Source organism: Acinonyx jubatus, chromosome F2 (assembly GCF_027475565.1).
Source record: "Acinonyx jubatus isolate Ajub_Pintada_27869175 chromosome F2, VMU_Ajub_asm_v1.0, whole genome shotgun sequence".
In the NCBI taxonomy this organism is placed as follows: domain Eukaryota; kingdom Metazoa; phylum Chordata; class Mammalia; order Carnivora; family Felidae; genus Acinonyx; species Acinonyx jubatus.
In genome coordinates, this window is record NC_069394.1 from 77,207,343 (window position 1) to 77,220,750 (window position 13,408).

Genomic DNA, 13,408 nt, shown 5'->3' on the forward strand with positions numbered 1-13,408 from the left:
CTTCAGGCAGGGGCAATAGGAAGCGCAGAGGTTGTAAAAGAAAAGGAGCAAGACTTATTTAAGGAGTAGCAGGAAGTCCAGTGTGACCGGAGCAGGAAATGAGATTAAAAAGGAGGAGTCAAGTGTCGTAGGGCCTCTGGGCCAAGGTGAGAACTGTAGGCATTGTTCTGAGTGGTTGAAGAGCCTCTGAGGAGTTCGGAGGAGAAGGACACACATGATAGGATTTATGTTTTAGAAAGAGCACAGTGCCCACTGTGCACAGAGAGCCAGTGAAGAAAGCATGTAGTTGTTCAGGCCAGAGAAGAGGGTGGCTTGGGCTGGTACAGGGGGCAGAGGTGGTGAGGAACCCATGGGGAGTATGGGTTAGCATTCTGAGTGCAGAACCCGTTGTGATTGAGGTCCCTGAGGCAGAGTCCCAGGGTTCAAGTCCCATCTTGACCTCCTAGGGACAGTGTGATTCTGGACAAATTCTGTACCCTCTTTGAGTCTCATTTACCTCATCTGAAAAGTGGAAACAATGATAATTCCTTCAAAGGCCATTATGATGTCTAGTGAGATAATTCACAGAACACACTGAAAACTGTGTTTGGCACTTCTGAGTATAAATATCTGTAAATCATTATCTTTATTAACCCGTTACAGTATAGTCATGAAAATAAATAATCTAAGATTTCCTAAAAAACCAGTTTCTGCCCATAAGAGAGTCATTTGCTATAAGAAATATTATTATAAGCTGTATTTAGAATACTTTTGGTCATATAATATTTTTGGAGATATTTTTGCCAAGAACGTATCCATTTCCTTTGCTTCTGTTTAAGGTTGATTTCTAACCTAATTTTTGGTTATATTTATATTTATGTTTATACTTATATTTACATTTACAACCCTAACTCAATTCCTGGTCTTTATTCCAAGGAGATAAACGTATCCTTCGGTTTGGGACTGGTGTGTGGTGACTGAGCAGAAGGAATCAGGCTGCAGAATCCGGGCTCTAAGTAAGTCACTTAGCTTTGTTGAAATTCAGATTTTACACGTGCAAAATATATGACAGTGTTCAGGCGAAAGGAACGGGTAGACATGCACATCATACAAAGCATTTTACAGATGTTGGGTTTTATTAGTTTGTGTTGGTTCTCCTGTCATCATATTTTTGTGAACAAAATGTCTGACGGAACTTTCTGTGGGAATAAGTTGAAGAAACATCACACTGCCGCTCCTGTGGGTGGAGGGTGACACCCATTCTCCCCACCACTTTCTGCGGTCCCTCACCATCACTGTAGCTGCCCCAATCTTGGGCAAGAAAAAGATCATAAACTCACTTAACAGCCAGCATATGTCTGGCGAGTGCCTCTCAGCTTGGTGAAAATACATGTTGGTGTCAGTAGTTTGGGTCTTGATGATAAGAGAACATTTGAAATGTCTTCATTTCCTCTGCATAAAGCAATCTGTTATTTCTTTCAAATAGTGTGTGAAGTGCTTATGCCCCCAGATTAGCATTTCCAGGTTTTCATCCCACAAGCTTGTATTGATCACGCATACCCATTTGGATGCAAGCGGTCCTAGGGAGGAGAGAATTTCGAAGGTCATGGGATGGAGCAGGAAACACAGTCTCCTCCCCAAGCTTGGCTCTAACTCGCCAGGAACCAGTCCTTTTTCCTTCCAGAGCTGGGCTTGTGAAATCTTCTTTGATTTCTTCATTTCGCTGTCTTTTTTTCCCCCGGCCCCCATATGGGCCGGTCTACTAGAGGACAGAAATAAAGAAAAGCAAAAGGTAACAATTAAATTAAGAAATGGGTGTATTGAGACAGCCGTGCAATGATAAGGGGTCATAATCTAAAACTTACCCATAAAACTTTGTTTCGTCCCTTGTTTTACAAAGAAGGAGTGTAAATTGTCTGAGACTCCAGCTTCAAGACAGTTTCTGAAGTGTCCACAAAGCTCCGGCAGCATGCCCTTTGTGCCCTTTGCCCTGTCCCATCAGGCTGGGGGGATTTGGAAAAGCAACGTCAGGTCTCCCATGTTTTGCCTGAGTCACATGACTGTTGCCGGTGATTCCCATACTTTCTTGCTCTGCAGAGCAACCTTCCCAGAAACGTGTATTAAGCGCTGAGAATTAAGACCAGCCTCACTTTTATAAAACTGGATTATAATTGTCATAAAAGTTCTGGAATTATAGAAAAACTATACACACACGCACACGCACACACATACACACACACACACAAGTAATATCCACCATGATAATATTTGGAATGGATAATGATGCATTCCTAGAAAAACCCACTTGAATTCGTCTACATTCCTGGGTTGTAATCAAACTAAGGGCTGGGCGAGTTCGTTATTTGTGCCTTTCATCTAGCTGAGGAATATGCTTAGTAAATGTCGAATGCCTGAATAAAAAGACTTTGCTGGTTGAAATGTTATAAGCTGATTCTGATATTTCCATAAAAACATATCCTTGCCAGTTGAGCCATCCAGGAGTATAATGGCATACGTAAAAATATGGAGCATAGACCTTTCTATGGTGTGCAGAATTCAAGCAGAGCCTGTGATAGTGACCAATCTTACACAATTGTGTTGTTATTAATTAACAGGCTGAGCACGAGACAGAAATATATAAAAGACTAAAAGGAAACAGCTTGGAAGATAACCCTAAGTAATCCAAAGATGGGCTAATTCACCAGAAACATGTAGAAATGGAAATGTCACTCTTAATAACATCGCCTCAAAATATATGAAGCAAAAGATAGCAGAATGTAAAGGCGAAATAAACAAATCTACAGTCATTGTGGGAGAATAAACACACCTCTTTTGTAACTGCTAGGGTTTGCACTTGAGGATGGGTTTCGAAAGATAAGGATGGAAGCCTGACTCTGGGGTTGAAGGCTGTGGATCTTGGGTGCCAGAGACATCAAGTGTAAGAATGAGTCTGCAAGGTAGTCTTTGTGCTCCGGGCTCAAAGGGCTGGAAGGAACAATCTGTGGAATCTACCAAATACTTTACATTCGAATAACTAAAACTTAAATACTCCTATGTCCCAGATTGTGTTCTCACCAAAGCTTTAGGAAGGACACGGAAAAAAATTATATTTGCTGAATTCTGTGGGGGAAAATTTATTACATAATAAGGTCTACAAAGAATTGGCCTCTTACTATGTGTGCCGGGCATCGTTCTAAATATGAACTCATGTAATTCTTGCGCTAATCCTATGCCTATAGGTTGCGTGAAGTGTCATTGTAATTGCCTAATTTTATAGATGAGGAAACCCAGGCAAACGGAAGATAACTTTGCCTGATGTCACAAATCGGTGGAAACAACAGTTGAACTGAGGCAGCCTGACAGCAGTAGACTGCTGGATGCCAGTTAGATATTTCTTGGTTTGGTCTGATTTCCGGCAAAGGAGTTTGGTGACACTGATTTTATCTACCTTTAAAAATACGGTAGCTTACGTTATTTATAGTTACACAACATAGAATGTGACATAATTCTCACATGTCTGGGAAATGCCATCACATTATTTGCAAACGTGACCATCAGTGCAGCCTGTTGGCTAACTTGAATTGACTGAGAAAACATTCCAAGTTCATGTTCACGACCCCATCAAATAGCATGAGATAAAAGCTGGTTTTATAATCTTTCCCTTTTTATAGAATAAAAGCTAGGTAATGTTTTCAAAATTCTGGACCAGAATATTAATTCAAAGTGCTAAGAATATGGATGTATTCATAATCAATCTAAGACTGAAGCAAACCCTATAGAAAAATCATCTTCAGACATATTGGGTTTCATCCTGAAAGAGAAAAAAAAAAAGCGAAGTGTGAAAGCAACAAATGCTTGGAATTGCAGAGATGGAAATAGAGAACTGATCCTTAATCAGTTAAAATGATCACTAATAAATGAAATCTAGAAATAAAATCCCACCTCTCAGCATGATCCCCAATACCAGCTTCTTTTCATAATTACAGACGGTATTCTCGCTGATGTTAACTCTTTCTTCCTCTTTGAGCCTCCTGCGTCTTTTTTAGCATCATTTAGCTGCAACACAAAGGACTGAGACTTGAAATCAGAGCAAGAAAGTTTTTACAAGGGATGGAAAGATACAAACTAACTCATACTGCTTTAGGAATTAATAGGGATGTCTCAAAAACATGAACAAAAGGAATTATTTAAATGTCATCCCATTTAAGTGGTAAATTCTCCATGACATGTTTTTCAGTTTATTGGCAGGGAGTGAACTGATGGACCTTGTTTTGCATGTCCCCTCTCCCTTCTCCTACTTCCATTTGCCTTCTATGCTTCCATATGTTGGGACCAATCTGTTGATTTCACCAACACTCTCCCATCCCCCTTTAAGACTCCAGTGAATCATAGACTCTTTGATGTGATCAGAAATTAGGAACCTTACTGAATATACATTGTCTTTTCATATAAATGTCTCTCTGATCCACTTCTTGGCCCTCTAGTTATGGACAGGGCGTTCATTTAAAAAACATAATTGGCAGGAATAGTTGTTTTTATATCTAAATAAGGGAAACTGCATAAGCTTAAAAAATGTTACAGGATAGCATTGTGGGAAAACATACCAACGTGACATATACTGTGACCAAGACTTGATAAGATACATCCCAATCTTATATTCATTATGTGGTTTTCAATTCAGGAAATATTCAATACTGAGAGAAAATTCACAATGGAAAGCTCTACAATTTTTCCTTTGAAATCCTCATGCACTTTAAGAAGATTGGAGAAAACACATTTCAGCAGGCTTTGGCAGTCGCTCAAATTTGTGTGCTCTAAGTTTAGAACCAAACTCAATCTGCCCCCTGTTCAAGCTCTGTTCTGTGCTGGCAAAACACCACTTGCTTGTTCAGAGGGAGAAGGAAGGCTTTGTAAAACTCAGAAAGCTTACTGGACATTAAGCAGCTCCCCAACAATTATGTTATCCTCAGCTTAAGTTGAATTCAACACATATGAGTGACGTTTTTCTAACAACACCTGGCTATAAAATATATAGAAAAATACTTAGCAGCACTTATTGGGGGTTTAGCAAAACTCAGTAATGCCTAAAATTTTCCCAAGGTCACTTGGTTTTCCAAGATGCTGTATATAAGATTTTCCAGCTCTTATTTCTGGTTTGTCATCACATCTCCTTTCATATTTTGAGGAAATGTTTGTTTAGGTATAATAATTTTTTTGCACCATTTGAAACCCAAATATTGCAATACTGTGTTAAGATGCGAAAGCTGAAATGTGAAAAGATGTACCATAATCTATTTATATTTAATTATGCAGACTGAATTAAGTATGCATATAAATATTTTAAACATATATACACACATGCATATATGCTTATAAAAAATTCAGCCTAAGTACTTCCTATACATTTTTATTTTAAATTGTTTTGCATACCAACTCTCTGAAGTCTGAGAGCCAGATCTATGTAGTTCTAGGTAAAAGACACTGAAAAGATTGATAGCTTAAGATTTACGGATTTGGGACCAAGAAGCAAGTTATTTTGCTTCTCTGAAATCTTTATGCAGGTAGGAGTTGGACTTGATAATATTTAAATGAGCTTCTTATACTAATTTTATGTGACTCAGTGATTCCAATGAGAAGTTTGAAAATGGCTTGATTTTATGATGAACAATGTACATTTTAATTGGATTTGGTTCTTTATTTGTTGCTGTATCTATTCTTATCTCAAGTGAATGCAAGCCAAGCCGAACATTCCGTGTTCTCTCGAAACCCTTTCAGACTCTTCACTGTGTACTTTTATCAATCATAATGTGTATCAGCCAAATTTAATTATAGCGATCGCAGTGTGTCTTAGTAGGATATGTAGGAATTTCAGCGGTGTCGTCCCATACCCTGCTGAATTCACCCTGCCCCCATCACAGCATTTTATAGTATACTAGTTATGAACTAGTTATATATATTAGTATAATCTCTGAAGTTAGACTTTTTGGCTTAAAATCCTGGTTCTCCACTTTATGACTACTTGACTTTGGGTGAGTTGTTTTATCTCTCTGTTCCTTAATTTTTTTTTTTAAGTTAATGTTTGTTTATTTTTGATAAAGGGAGAGGGCCAGCAAGGGAGGGCAGAGAGAGAGAGGGAGACACAGAATCCGAAGCAGGCTCCAGAGCCTGAACTCACAAATCATGAGATCTTGACCTGAGCCAAAGTCAGATGCTTACTTCACCGACTGAGCCACGCAGGAGCCCCTGTTCCTTAATTTTTTTTTTGTCTGTAAAGAGAAGAGAACCTATTTCATCGACTAGTTCTAAGGAGTTTATAGTTTCATTCTGAAAGTACTTAGAGTAGTTCCTGGCACACAGGAAGTTTTCAACAAGTGTTAGTTATTTCTTTGCTTCTTATATGTCTACCACATTAGAACAGAAGTCCTATAAGAGCAGGACGCTCATCAATCTTGTTCATCATGGTCATGGTTACTTTGCCTTCTCTTCCTCTTCCTCCTCCTCCTTTGCTTTAATTGAAGTAGAAAGCACATAACATTAATCCATCTGAAAGTGTACAATTCACCGACATTTAGTGTATTCACAGTGGTGTGCAATCATCACTTCTGTCTAGTTGCTTAAATGTCCTTAATCATGTGGAGGAAGTTGTCTTCTGTTTCTAGTTTGCTGAGTGTTTTTGTCATGAAAGGATGTTGGAGTTTTCAAATACTTTTTCTGTAACAATTGAAATTCGCATGTGGGATTTTCTTCACTCAATGTAATATATTACATTGATTGATTTCCATGTGTTCACTCTTGCAGTCCAGGGATAAATTCTACTGGGTCACGGAATATAATCTTAATATACTACTATTATGCTAATATAATATACAACTGTACTACTAATATATTATTTGGTTTGCTGGCATTTTGTTGAGGAATTTTGTGTATGTATTCATAAAGGATACTGATCTACAGTTTTCTTTTGCTATAACGTCTTTATCTGGCTTTGGTAATGCTGGCCTTATAGAATGAGTTTGGAAGTGTTTCCTCCTTTTCTTTTTTCTTGGAAGAGTTTGAGCAGGGTGTAATAATTCTTCAAGTGTTTGGTGGAATTCACCAGTGAAGCCATCTGATCCTGGCCTTTTCTTTGTTGGGAGGTCTTTTTGATTACTGATTCAATCTCTTTGTTTGTTAAAGATCTATTCAGATTTTCTGTTTCTTATTAAGTCGGTGTTGGTAGTTTGTGTATTTCTGAGAACTTATTCATTTCACCTAGTTCATCTAATTTGTTGGTTTGTGATTATTCAAAACATTCTCTTATAATTCTTTCTTTTTCCTATAAAGTTAGTTGCAGTGTTCCCACTTTTATTTTTTATTTTAGTAATTTTCTTGGGGGGGCGTCAGTTACCTAAAGATTTATCAATTTTGCTGATCTTTTCAAAGAACCTATTTTTGGTTTGGTTTTGTCGCTTTTTTCCCTTGAACTTTCTTTCATTTAATCCACTCTAATTTTTATTATTCCCTTCCTTATCCTAGCTTTGACTTTAGCCTGCTGTTGTTCCCGTTTCTTAAGACATAAAGTTAGGTTATTGATTTAGGATCTCTTTTCTTTTTAATATGAACATTTAAAGCTATAAATTTTCCATGAACACTTTTTCACTGAATCCTATAGATTTTGGTATGTTGTATTTTCATTTTCATTCATCCCAAAATATTTTCTAATTTCACTTGTAGTTTCTTCTTTGACCATTGGTTCGTTGTTTATGAGTGTGCTGTTTAGTTTCCACATATTTGTAAACTTTCCAGTTTTTCTTCTGCTACTAATTTCAACTGTCATTCTGTCGTGGTTGAAGAATGTGCTTTATATGATTTCAGTCCTTTAACACTTACTGAGGGGTGCCTGGGTGGCTCATTTGGTTAAACTTCCAACTCGTGATGTCGGCTCAGGTCATGATCTCATCATGATCTCATGGTCATGAGATTGAGCCCTGTGTTAGGCTCTGTGCTGGGCATGGAGCCTGCTTAAGATTCTGTCTTTCCTTCTCCCCCACTCACACTCCCTCTATCTCAAAAAAAAAAAAATTAAAAAAATTTATTGAGACTTGCTTTGTGGCCCAACATATGGTCCGCGCTGAGGAATGTTCCGTGTGCTCTTGAGAAAAACGTGTATTCTGCTGCTGTAAGGCGGAGTGCCTTCTCTCTTTATGTCTGCTGGGTCTGGTTGACTTACAACATTGTACAGCTCTTTATTTCCTTATTGATCTTCTGACTGCTTCTCTCCATGTTGCAAATGGGGATACGGAAGTCTCCAGCCATTATCGTAGAACTATTTCTCCCTTTCAGTCTTTCATTTTTTTCATATTATTTTGGGATCTGTTCTTATGTCCAAATATATTTATAATTATTGTATCTTGACGGACTCATCTTTTCATTGATGTGTAATGTCACTTTTGTCTCTTGTGACACTTTTTATTCAAAAGGCTGTTTGTCTCATATTAGTACGAACACCCCAGCTCTCTTTTGACTACTGTTTCCTTGCATTTTCTTTTTCTACTCTTTCACTTTTAAGCTGTTTGTGTCTTTGGCCCTAAAGTGAGTCTGTTATAAGCAGTGTATAGTTGGGTCATTTTTTAAAAATCCATTTTTCCAATCTCTGCTTTTAATTGAGGACTATAATCCATGTACAGTAAAAGCAATTAGTGATAAGAAAACTTCTGCCATCTTGTTACTCCTTTTCTATAAGTCTTAAAACTTTTTTGTTCCTCAATTCCTCTATTACTCCCTTCTTTTGTGAGTAATTTTTATGTTATTTGCTCCTGTCACGTTTTTCTAAGTGAAGTATAATTAGCGCACAGTGTTAAATTAGTTCAGATGCACAACATAATGATTCAACAATTGTATACATTACTCAGTGCCCACCACAATAGGCGTGGCCACCATCGGTCACCAAATAATATTATTGCAGTCTTATTGAACGTATTCTCTGCTTTACTTTTCATCTCTCTGCTTAATTTTTTTGAGTGTATCATTTTGATCACTTTCTCATTTCTTTTCTCTTTTGGTACATCTTTTAGTTTTTTCTTAGTGGATACGCTGGAGATTACAATTACAATTAACATAACTTTATAACAATCAACTTTGAATTAATACCAACTTGGTTTTAATAGTGTAAAAAAGCTGCCCCATTACAATTCCACCCTTTAATTTTGTTAATGGTAGCAAACGACATCTTTATACATAGTATGCATATTAACACAGATTTATAACTTTTGTTTTCTGCATTTGTGTCTTAAATCGTATAGAAAAAAAGAGAGGAGTTAATATACCCAAAATACAATACCCCTGATTTTGTATTTACTTGTGTGGTTACTTTTACTGTTATCTTCATAGCTTCACATAACTTTGAGTTATCTTCTAGCATTCTGTCATTTCAGCCTAGAAGACACTACTTCACATTTCTGGTAGGGCAGATCTACTAGCAATGAATTCATTTAGTTTTTGGTTACCACCTTTAGTTTTTATTGACTAGTGCATTACCGTCTCCTTCATTTTTGAAGGGTAGTTTTGCTAGACACAGAATCTTTCCTGGGCAGTTTTTTGCCTTGAACACTTTCGACGTGTCATTCCGCTGACTTCTGGTCTCCAGGGTTTCTGAAGCAAAATTGGTTGTTAATATTATTTGTGTCCCTTGTGTATGACAAGTCACTTCTCTTTTGATGCTTTCAAAATTCTCTTTGTCTTTTGCTAATTTGACTATAATGTATCTTGGTGTTGATCTCTTAGAATTTATTCTGCTTGGAGTTTGTTGTGCTTTTTGGAGGTGTAGATTCTTATCTTTCATCAAATGGAAGCATTTAGCCATTTTTTCTTCACTCTTCTGCATATGTTATGCATACGTTAGTCTACTTAATGGTGTCCCATGTATCTCTTGGACTCTCTTCATTTCCTGCCATCCTTTTCTCTTCCTGATCCTCAGATTGAATAATCTCAGTTGTTGTATATTCAAGTTCACTGATTCTTTCTTCCCTCTGATTAAATGTGCTGTTGAACCCTTGTAGTGAATTTTGCATTTCACTTATTATATTTTTCAGCTCCAGAAAATTTCTATTTGGTGTCTTTGATGATTTCTATCTCTTTATTGATGGTTTCTATTTGGCAAGACTTACTATCTTCATTTCTTTTGGTTCTTTGTTTAGGTTTCCTTTGGCCCTTTGAACATATTTAACTTTTAAAACCATAGTCCCAAGAAAGAAAACTCACGACCAGATATTTTCACTGGTAAATACTACCAAACATTTACAGAAGAATTAACCCCAATACTCTTTAAACTCTTCAAAAATTTGAACAAGAGGAAACATTTCCAAATTAATTTTGAGGCCAGCTTTATGCTGATACCAAATCCAGACAAAGACACCACAAAGAAAGAAGATTACAGGCCAATCTCCATGGTTAACATTGATGCAAAAATCCTTAATAAAATACTAGCAAACTAAATTTAACAGCACATTAAAGGATCATACAATGTGACCAAGTAGAATTTATTCTCTTTGATGCAAGGGTGGTTTAACATACACAAAGTAATTCGTGTAATAGGCCACATTGACATATCAAAAGACAAAAATCATATGATCATCTCAATAGATGCAGAAAAACATTGGACAAAGTTCAACACTGATTCATAATAAAACTCTCAACAAAGTGGGGTTAGAGGGAACATACCTCAACATCAATAATGGCCCTATATGACAAACCCACAGCTAATATACTCAATGGTGAAAAACTGAGAGCTTTTCCTTTAAGATCAGAAACAAGACAAGGGTGTCGACTCTCACCACTTTTATTCAACGTAGTACTGGAAGTCTTAGCCACAGCAATCAAATAAGAAAAATAAGCAAAAAGCATCTACATTGGTAAGGAAGAAGTTAAACTTTGTGATAGTTTGTGATAACATGATACTACATAGAAAACCTTGGGGCATCTGGTTGACTCAGTTGGTTAAGTGCCTGACTCTCGGTTTCATTTCAGGTGATGATTTCACAGCTTCATGAGTTAGAGCCCTGCCTTGGGCTCTGTGCTAGCAGTGCGGAACCTGCTTGGGATTCTCTCTCTCCCTCCCCAACTGCTCGCCGCTCCCAGTGTCTCTGACTCTCTCTCTCTCAAAAAAGAACAAAAAACAAAAAACAAAAAAAAAAAAACACTTAAAAAAAAGAAAACCTTAAAGACTCCACCAAAAATCTATTAGAAGTAATAGATTAATTCAGTGAAGTTTCATGATACAAAATTAATATACATAACTCTGTAGCATTCCTATACACCAAAAACAAAGTAGCAGAAAGAAATATTGAGGAAATAATTCAACTTACAATTGCACCATAAAGAATGAAATACCTAGGAATAAACTTAACCAAGGAGGTGAAAGACCTATACTCTAAAACCTATAAAACATCAATGAATGAAACTGAAGATGACACAAATTGAAAGATATACCATGTTCATGGATTGGAAGAATTAATATTGTTAAAATGTTCATAATACCCAAAGCAATCTCAGATTCAGTAATTTCCCTGTCAAAATATGAATAGTGTTTTTCATAGAACTAGATTTCACAGAAAAGTTTAAGTGTCACAGATCTCACTGCAAATCAGCAGCTTCTTTAATCACCAAGCTTTCCTCTGATATGTTGTATGTTTCGGGCTGGATTCTAGAGTTCTGTAAAAGTTGATTCTGGAATTTTTTTCTCCCAGCTCATTGATTGTCTTTAGGAGGGATGGAACTCTGGAGTTCCCTAGGCTGCCATTTTAAGTCTAGCTTTTTATCTTCTTCTTCTTTTAATGATATTTACTGTCATCATTCACAAATGTGGATATCCTAGCACACAGATCCTCTTTCTGTTTGTATTCTTGCAAACTGCTCCTCTTTTATAATCCTGGGGAGGAGGTCCACACAGGCCCCAGAGGCAGGTTCAGGGCCATTAGGTAGGCAATTCCATATGTCTAGTTACCAGAGCATGGTCTAGAGGGGAGGGTTCTGTCTCCAAGTGGGAACATCATTTTGGCCTGTAGATTCTTGCTAAGGAGGAGGTATGTGGGTGTGTACAGGCAGAGAAGAAACTAGGTCTTTCCTAAATCTAAGAGTAGGCTGGGATGTCCATACTTCTGTATGCAAGACCCCTAACCATGTGGGAGGGGAAGAGATGGGCCCAGTAGTTCTGTGTTCTTGACATCCTTGTAGAGTCTTGAGGAGTCTGAAAATTCTCCATTTGAACATGGCCTTCTAGGCACATAGGAAAGTATAGTTCTTTTTTTTTTTTTAGTGTCTATTTATTTTTGAGAGAGAGTGAGAGAGCTCAAGCAGGGGAGAGGCAGAGAGAGCGGAGACAGAGGATCCAAAATGGGCCCTGTGCTGACAGCAGTGATCTCAATGCAGGGCTTGAACTCACAAACCGCAAAATCGAGACCTGAGCCAAAGTCAGATGCTCAACTGAGTGAGCCACCCAGGTGCCCCAGGAAAGTGTAGTTCTTAATGCAGGAGAGTGGAACATATTTTAATTAACAGTCTTTGAATTTGATTCATAACTTTCAAATATTTAGATATGTGAGGATCCTGTGTTTGTGGTCTTGCACCAAGCATTGCCAAGTTATAAGTGGGCTGTGTAGAGATGTTTGTCTTGGACCCTCTGAAGTTTGACACTGTTGATCTCTCTCTCTCTCTACCTTGCTGTACTTCTTCATGGCGCATCAGGGACACCATACTCTTGAGTTTCCTCCTATGTCACTGGTAGCTTTTCTCACTTTCCTTTCTCACCAAGTAACATTGGAGGGCTCCAGGGCTCAGTCATTTGTCCTTGTCTCTTTTCTATCTACACTAAAAAAATTTTTTTAATTCTTATTTATTATTTTTGAGAGATAGAGAGAGCACAGGGGAGGGGCAGAGAGGGAGGAAGACACAGAATCTGAAGCAGGCTCCAGGCTCTGAGTGGTCAGCATAGAGCTTTACATGGGACTCAAACCCACAAACCGTGAGATCATGACCTGAGCTGAAGTTGGACACCCAACTGGCTGAGCCACTCACGTGCCCCTCTATCTACATTTCTATTGTTAGATCCCCAGATCAGACTTCTCTTCTGAACTCAAACACAGTACATACACTTGCTTCCTCAAGGTTTTCACTTGGTTGTCTAATAGACATCTCAACTTTGTCTAATGGATAAGACGCCTGTTCAACCTCAATTAAGGACAGTCTATTCTTCTGGTTATTCAGGCTTAAAATATTCTTTTTTTTTTTTTAAGTTTATGTATTCATTTTGAGACAGACAGAGACAGTGTGAGCAGCAGAAGGGCAGAGAGAGAGGGAGAGAGAGAATCTTAAGCAGGATCCTCACTGTCAGTGCAGAGACTGATGTGGGGCTTGATCTCACAAACCATGAGATCATGACCTGAGCCAAAATCAA

General features: G+C 37.8%; 1 protein-coding gene across 5 annotated transcripts in view; it reads left to right on the forward strand.

Moving 5' to 3' along the window:
• Positions 1–912: 912 nt before the first annotated feature.
• LOC106974065 (suppression of tumorigenicity 18 protein) overlaps positions 913–13,408 on the forward strand; it is a 252,928-nt gene continuing 240,432 nt past the window's right edge. For 2 of the 5 annotated variants that reach the window (XM_027042835.2, XM_027042839.2), the window contains exon 1: positions 981–995. The gene's annotated coding sequence lies outside the window, so the exon portion shown is untranslated. Of the gene's footprint in view, positions 996–13,408 lie in introns of all 5 variants that reach the window. The other 3 variants (XM_053208357.1, XM_053208358.1, XM_027042836.2) reach the window with 3 other exon arrangements.